This window comes from Herpailurus yagouaroundi, unplaced genomic scaffold, assembly GCF_014898765.1.
Source record: "Herpailurus yagouaroundi ecotype Mexico unplaced genomic scaffold, PumYag 139, whole genome shotgun sequence".
Lineage (NCBI taxonomy): Eukaryota > Metazoa > Chordata > Mammalia > Carnivora > Felidae > Herpailurus > Herpailurus yagouaroundi.
This window is the reverse complement of record NW_024412394.1, coordinates 8,617,842-8,626,192: the sequence shown is the minus strand read 5'-3', so window position 1 is coordinate 8,626,192 and position 8,351 is coordinate 8,617,842. Positions and strand designations below refer to the sequence as shown.

At 47.6% G+C, this 8,351-nt stretch overlaps 1 protein-coding gene across 1 annotated transcript in view; it reads left to right on the top strand.

The window, feature by feature from the left end:
• The window catches only part of CUNH6orf132 (chromosome unknown C6orf132 homolog), a 49,635-nt gene extending 47,088 nt beyond the window's left edge, over window positions 1–2,547 (top strand). Inside the window, exon 6 of the mRNA XM_040473491.1 lies at window positions 2,021–2,547. The gene's annotated coding sequence lies outside the window, so the exon portion shown is untranslated. The remainder of the gene's footprint in view (window positions 1–2,020) is intronic.
• The last annotated feature ends 5,804 nt before the right edge of the window (window positions 2,548–8,351 follow it).

Below are 8,351 nucleotides of genomic sequence, written 5' to 3'. Positions count from 1 at the left end.
CCAGCCTTGGCCACCGGCTCTTTCATGATGGCAAATAACAGGCAAGGCTCAGCTCATGCTTCTTTTTTTTTTTTTTTTTAAACATTTATTCATTTCTGAGAGACAGAGCACGAGTCGGGGAGGGGCACAGAGAGAGGGAGACACAGAATCTGAAGCAAGCTCCAGACTCTGAGCTGTCAGCACAGAGCCCAACGTGGGGCTCAAACCCAAGAACTGTGAGATCATGACCTGAGCCGAAGTTGGACGCTTAACAGACTGAGCCACGCAGGTGCCCCATCAGCTCATGCCTCTTATACCCAGGGCACAACTAGTCCTAAGAGTCTCTGAGCCTCCTGATCCTTCTATTAAGCCTCACAGATCATCAGGAACTCACTGGGTAAATTCGCGGGAGCAGGGCCCCCTTCCAGCCCCAGACCCCACCAGTTCAAATGACCCCTTTTCTGGGGAAATACTGTTGTAGAGCTGGCAGACATGTTCCCAAACCCAACCTACTGAGCTGGGGTGCTACCTGAGGACCAATGCCATGGAAGAGACCTCTGCCAAGGGAGAGAATTGGTTATAGCTGACACCAAACTAGCCTCCAAAGACATTACAGGAGGGGCACAGGAGCCTGGGGTGGGGGTGCTGTGCAGGAGCAGGTGGGGCTTTGGGGATGGTGGGGACTTGAGCACCTGAGTGCTCTCAGGCAGGGTCACCTGCCCTCCCGCCTTCCCTCAGGCCATCTGGGCTCTCCCCTGTCCCTTACTCACCTCTTCCAGAAGCTTCACTTGCCAACCCACCCCACACGGGCAGTCTTCAGCCCTCAAGTCTATCCCTCTCCTGACAGTTCCCCCATCTTGAGTTAAACAGGTTCTCGTGTTTCTTTGTCTCCCTGACTACAGCGTGAGCGCCTGGGGGAAGGGAGTTTACTGTGTGTTTGTTTCCTCCCTCTCCCCTCAGTCCAGGACTCTGACGGCAGGGAGAGGTCACACTCAGCCTTGTTGGCTCTCTCGGGGCCTCCAGTTTTGGGGGGCACTGGCTGTCCCTCCAGTTGAATCATGTATGCTCCATGCCAAACTTTGCAAACATAACTAAAGACAAGTAGTCTCATGCCCCTCCAGCGGCCAGAATGAGCCTGACGCTCCCTCTTTACCCATCTCTGAATAACACCCAAAGCCCTTCCTCAGGCTTGGGAGGCTATGTGCCAGGTGACCCCTGCTCTTCCCCAGCCTCTCTTCCTTCTGCAGGCACACAGCCTCTCACTGCCCCGGGGGCACGGACACTCCTGCCTCAGAGCCTGCATGCTTGCTTGCCTTTCCCTCTCCCTGGAATGCTTTTCCATGGGTGGCTGGCCTCATGGATGCATTCAGGGCCCTGCTCAGAGACAGCTTTCCTCCCTCACCTTTTCTAAAATAGCCACCCCTGAGGCGCCTGGGCGGCTCAGTCTGTGGAGTGTGGGACTCAGGCTCAGGTCATGATCTCGCGGTCTGGTTCGTGGGTTCGAGCCCTGCATCAGGCCCACTGCTGTCGGCCTAGAGTCCGCTTCAGATCTCCACCTCTCTGTCCCTCCCACGCTCATGCGTGCACACTCTCAAAAATAAACAAAACGTGACCCCTTCAGCACCTAGGTCCTCTCATTTGCTCCTCCAGATCCACTCACTCCCACCTTCACCTTGCGCTGTGCCCTGGGAGGCTGGCCCTCTGGCTTCCAGCTTCCATTGGGCAGAGAATGGGCAGGACACTGGAAGTTTGGAGGGAGGAGGCTGGGGTCAGGCTATTAATTTCCCAGCTGGCTCCTTCCCTGCAGGGTTGCTGTGTGTGACCTGGCACCTCAATGACCTAAGGCCTCGGCTCTTGGCAGAAAGTGCCCACACAGGCCTCTCTCCGGGTTCTGGTAGCTGCTCCCCCCACCCCCCATCCCTGTCATCCAGGAAGTACACCCAGGCTAGTGGCGCCCTACCCTCTGCCCACACTGTTGGAGGTAATCCCTTTATTACATCTTCTTTAAATCACCCAAAGTACACTCTCGCTTTCCCTGCAGGCCCCCACTTCACCACCGGACATTACATGCCTCTTGTTTGTGGGCTGTCTGTCCCACAACTGGACCACGATGTCAGAGGAGGTAACGGCTTTACTCTGTGCTGTATCCCAACGTGTGGCTCAGCCCCCGCACGCGGTAAGTAGCTCCGTTAAAGTCTGCTGAACGAATGAATGAGGAAGGGAAGGATCAATATAATCCGGAGAGAGGATATGGAGACTGGAAGGACAGGTAAGATTTTAGGAGGTGGGAGGCAGGAAGCACATAAATGAAGGCCCAGGGGGCAGCGGTGATGAGAATGGCCTTCCCCCTTCAAGGCATAAAGACCCCCATTAGGTCCTTCTCCACTTTTCTCCACAATCTCTAATGCGATGGGTTTTGTGTCGCTGGAATGAATGCCCTGGGAGCAGGGGTCATGCCTGTCTTGTTTACTGTGGAATCCTTTGAGCCTGGCAGTCTCTGGCCTACACCCAAGGCACTAGGTCCGCCTTTGTTGAATAAATGAAAGCGATACTCGTTATCCAAAAGAAACAATGAACTGACACTGGACCTGGGAAGCCAGATCGGGCAGGCTGGGCTTGGGGTAAGGAGCGGGGTACGGAAGAACTACAAGGCGTCCTGCAGGGAGGGGAAGGGCTTGTAGGAAGACGGGCCTTCAGGGGACGCAGGCTGGGGGAGAGCAGGGAGGTGCAGCATCAGACTGGCCAGGCGGGGAAGGGGTGGCAGAATTTGGTGACCGACCGGATGCAGAGGAAGAGTGAAAGCTCCAGAGTGTTTAGCCGGGTGACTGGCAGGATGGATCGATGCTGTGAAGCCTGCCGTCGTGGCCCAAGGCAAACACTAAAGGGCCAGGTGCTCTTGGCCTGTTTCTAACTTCCTGCGGAAGTGGGAAAACTGGGGAGCGGATGCGGTTTGAGGGGACACTGAATCAAATGCAATCTGTGTGGCATTGGGAGTACGGTCAGACAGCTCCGTGGAGAGCGAGCTACAGACAGAAGATGCTGAGGACCCCTGGGGGTATCAGCTGGAGGTGGAGGAGTAGATGAGCCACCTCCTTGTGAAAGCAGAGGACCGTTTGGGACCGTCCATAGCTGGGTGGGTCGGGAGGAAGAGCCGGCAAAGAAAAGGGAAACTCGGAGGCAGACTAACAAGGAAAGGACAGCGATGTCATGGAAGCCAAGGGGACAACTCTGAAGGAAGGGGCAGCCAACAAGGTCACACATCAAGGGCGAACGCTGGGTTAGACTTCACTGAGGGCCCCATCCTAGAAGAGCAGCTGACTGATGGCCTCTGGCCTGGCTGGGAGAGCCCAGGGTGCCAAGTCAGGTGGCCTCCATGTTCGGGAAGCGTTTGCTGCCTGTCTCACCAAGGCATTCCCCGGCACACGGCCTCGGCCTCATCTGTGGCAGATTGCCACTTGTCCTCCAAATGCATTCCTTTGTTCTCTCCAGGGGGGCATAGCTCCCATATATTACCCAGCCGCTCCGCTGACACCCACATTTCCTCACTTCCCTTGCAGTTCGGTGGGGCCATTGACTAGGATGGGGCAGCTTCTGGGTGTTGAGTTCTCCTTTACATACACCTCCTGTCGCCTCCTTCCCCCAGGCTGCAATGCACACCCAGCAGACAGGGTGGCAACGGCCTTCCATCACGTGGGTGTGAACGTCACCTGAGGTGATGGAGGAGCCAGGACAGAAGGACACGATGCCATCAGGCCATCAAGCCAGACTGCACCCACCTACTCAGGCTTTCATAGAAGGCATACTTTTCTGTCTTACACCACTGTATTTGCGGATTTTTTTTAAGAGCAGCCCAACTCATATTGGAACACATCATTTAATCCAGTAGAAATACCACCTTAGATCACACCAAAAGTTTGATCAGGGCCATGAAAGATGCCACAGGCACTTCCCCCTGCCTAAGATCCTCGTTCTCCTCATGCCAGGGCATCCTTAAGTCTCCTTAATAATCTGTTACAGATCCATCTATTCATAAACTGCTCAAAATCCTTCATAAATGTTTTTGACCCTTGGTCTATTCATCAAGGAATGGACAAGAGCAGTGATTAGCAGCCTCAGCCTGCCTCACTGTCACCCTCTCTGCCACTGGTTGTTTCTAGCTTCCTCCTCCCCCCACCTGCAGGCCAAAGACAGTGTGGGTGTGCGGTGGGGTATCGCTTCGTACAAAGTAGTGCTCAATGCATTTGAGGAACAGAGGCGTGTAGGGTCAAGAAGCAAGAGCGAAAGGTAAAAAGCATGAGCTTGGGAGGAGAATGCTGGGCACAGACTGCAGCTTTGTGACTCAGCAGCCATGTGGACTGCGTTGTCACCGACCTCCCTGGACCTCCATGTCCCCACCTGAAAATGTAGATGGTAAGAAAATCTGCTATTGAGGTAACCGTGAGGAGTAAATGAGTCAATACGTGTAAAACAGTGATCGGCAAGAGTTAGGATCCCAGTTAGTATGTTTTTAAATTTTTTTAATGTTTATTTATTTTTGAGAGAGACAGAGCATGAGCAGGGCAGGGGCAGAGAGAAAGGAACACACAGAATCCAAAGCAGGCTCCAGGCTCTGAGCTGTCAGCACAGAGCCGGACGCAGGGCTCAAACTCATGAACCGTGCGACCATGACCTGGGCTGAAGTCAGACGCTTAACCGACTGAGCCACCCAGGCGCCCCAGTATCAGTTTTTATGCGTAATTTTTAAAGCAACAGAAAAAGGAAAGGTCTGGCAATGGAATAATAGTGTCATTTATAAGCCACAGTTACAGACATTCTCATTACACCTTCCTGACAAGGTATCATAATTATCCCATTTTATAGAAACCGGTTTTGTAGTTTAGTGATTTGCCCAAGATTTCACAGCTGGCAAGTTGAGGGGGCCATAAATACCAACGTCAGCAAGGTTTGTTCTACTGAGTCACATGGCCTCTTAGAGCAACTCTAGGATTCTAGAAAAACGAAGCTTAAGTCTGTCAGTTATTTTACGCTTGTTCCCCGAGGCCAGGCCATGTTGTTACTGGTTTCTGTTTTCACTGCTCACTATGTAACTACCCCTTAGTCAGAAACAAAGACAAGGGGCCTGCTGAGTGTCCCTGCCCCCGCCTAGACTGGGGCTGCTGATGGAGGTGGGGTCGAGGAAGGGGCATACTTCTCAGTGAACAGTCGAGGGACTGGTGTATACTTAAGAGACGAGAAAACCTGAGGTGCCTGGGTGGCTCAGTCAGTTAAGCGTCTGACTTCGGCTCAGGTCATGATCTTACAGCTTGTGAGTTCGAGCCCCACATCGCGCTCTTCGCTGACAGCTTGGAGCCTGCTTCAGATTCTGTGTCTCCCTCTCTCTCTCTGCCCCTCCCCCACTCACACTCTCTCAAAAAATAAACATAAAAAAAAAGAGAGAGAGATGAGAAAACCAAGTGCAGTGTGTGGATCTTATTTTGATTTTTTTTTTTTAATGTTATTTATTTTTGAGAGAGAGAGACAGTGCAAGCAGGGGAAGGTCAGAGAGAGAGAGGGAGACACAGCCCCAGGCTCCAAGCCGTCAGCACAGAGCCTGATGTGGGGCTCGAACGCACGAACCGTGAGATCATGACCTGAGCCGATGTCTGATGCTTAACTGACTGAGCCACCCAGGCACCCCTTATTTTGATCTTGACTCAAGCAAGCCAACTATTAAAAACAAACAAACATTTTTTAGACAACCGGAAAAATGTGAATATGAACTCAAATGAAATAATGAAATCACTGTTCATTTGTTAAGAATGATATCAACATGGTAATTATGTTTTTAAAAAAGTTTGGGGTGCCTGGGTGGCTCAGTTGGTTAAGCATCCAACTTTGGCTTAGGTCATGATCTCGCAGTTTGTGAGTTCAAGCCCCACATCAGGCTTTATGCTGACAGTTTGAAGCCTGCTTCAGATTCTGTCTCCCTTTCTTTCTGCCCCTTCCCTGCTTGCGCTCTGTCTCTTTCTCTCTAAAATAAAATACAAAAAACAAAAATAAAAACAAATAAATTAAAAAAGTCTATCAGGGCACCTGGGTGGCTCAGTTGGTTAAAGCGTCTGACTTCAGGTCATGATCTCACAGCTCATGGGTTTGAGACTCCCGTCGGGCTCTGTGCTGACAGCTTGGAGCCTGGAGCCTGCTTCGGATTCTGTGTCTTCCTCTCTCTCTGCCCCTCCCCTGCTCACGCTCCCTTTCTCAAAAATAAACATTAAAAAAAATTTTTTTTTAAAATAAAAGTCTACCAACCCACACAAAAAAACTAATTTTTGACAAAGATAGAAATGTAATTAATTCAGTGAAGGAAAGTAGCTTTTCAACAAAAGGTGCTGGGTCAATTGGACATTTATAGGCGAAATAATGAACTCAAACTTCATATCTTAAAAAAAAAGATATGAAGGGTTTGAGTTCATTCTTTAAAGATGTAAAAAATATTATTTTTATCATTTAATACTTTAATATTTTAGTATTTAAATATAAATACAAATTTATAAATATACAAATATTCATAAAATTATTTATATTTAAATTTAAATATTTATGCATATATTTTATATTAACATTTATAATTTGTTTAAATATTAACATTTAAATATTATTTAAATATAAATTTACAAATGAATATATAAAAATAAATACACATATCTTTTAAAAATATAAATATTAAAAAAAATTTTTTTTAACGTTTATTTATTTTTGAGACAGAGCATGAACAGGGGAGGGTCAGAGAGAGAGGGAGACACAGAATCCAAAACAGGCTCCAGGCTCTGAGCTGTCAGCACAGAGCCTGACGCGGGGCTCGAACTCACGAACCGCGAGATCGTGACCTGAGCTGAAGTCGGCCGCTTAACCGACTGAGCCACCCAGGCGCCCCTAAAAATATAAATATTTAATATTATTTTATATTATTTAAATGTTTTAAATTTTTTAAGTTTTTTTTTTTTTTTTTTTTTAATAATCTCTGCACCCAACATGGAACTCAAACCCACAACCTCGAGATCAAGAGGTGCATGGTTCACCGACTGAACCAGTCAGGTGGCCCTAAACCTCACATCTTAGATAAAAATATACTCAAAATAGATCAAGAGCTAAAACGTAAAACATAAATCTATAAACACGTTACAAAAAAATAGAGAAAGATTTTTGGGAGCTAGGGCTTTGGTGAATAGATTTTAGACCTGAAAAACTCAATATGCCTAAAACCTAAAACCTTTTTATACAAAAAACTAAAAATACCCATAAAGGAAAACACTGATAAATTGGTCTTCAAAATTAAAAACTCTGTGCTTTGCTGAAGAGCCTGTGGAGAGGACACAAAGGCAAGCTGTGGAGTGGCAAAGTGTTTGCAAACCACACATCTGACAAAGTTCTTGTATCTAGAATGAGGAAATCTCAAAACAAAGAAACAATCCAATGAGATAGTTCAAATTCAACAGGCAAAAGACTCAAATGGATTCCACCAGCTAGGAAATAAGCACATCTAGCCATTAGAAAAATACAAATTAAGGTCACAGTGAGATATTACTACACACCTATCAGAAGGGCTAAAGTAACTAAAAAGTGTAACACCAAATATTGGTGAGGATGTGGAAACTGGATCACTCATACACTGCTAGGAGGAATGCAGAACAGCACAGCTACTCTGGGAAAGAGTTTCAGTTCTTTTTAACGTTAAGTGTGCCGTTACCACAGGGCCCAGCAATTACATTCTTGGATGTTTATTGCAGAGAAACAAAACTTATGTTTACCTAAAAATCTATACACAAATGTGCTTAGCTGCTTTATTCATAATAGGCCCAAACTGGACACAGGTCTCAATGTTCCTCAAAGTGCGAATGGTTAAACAGACTGTGGTATATCCATACCAGGAAGTATGACTCAGCAATAAAACCAAAGGAACTACTGAAACACACAACCTCGGATGGCTATCTTACATGCTGAGTGAAATTAAAAGGCTGTAACTTTATGATTCCATTTATATTAACAATTTTTTCTTCCCCCAGTAAACTCTATGCCGAACGTGGGGCTTGAATTCACGACCCCTGAGATCAAGAATTGCATGCTCTGACTGAGCCAGCCAGGTGCCCCCATTTATATATTAATAATCTTTATATAAAATTATAAAGATGAACAGAAGAGTAGCCACCAGGGGTTTGGGATGGGGGAGAGGTGGATGCGGTTATGGAGAAGCAGCATAATGGGAGTAGTGGTGTTGACAGAAATGTTCTGCATCTTGATTGTGGTGATTGTTAATGTGAATCCACACATAACCAAACTGCACAGAACTGTGCACGCGCGCGCGCACACACACACACACACACACACACACACAC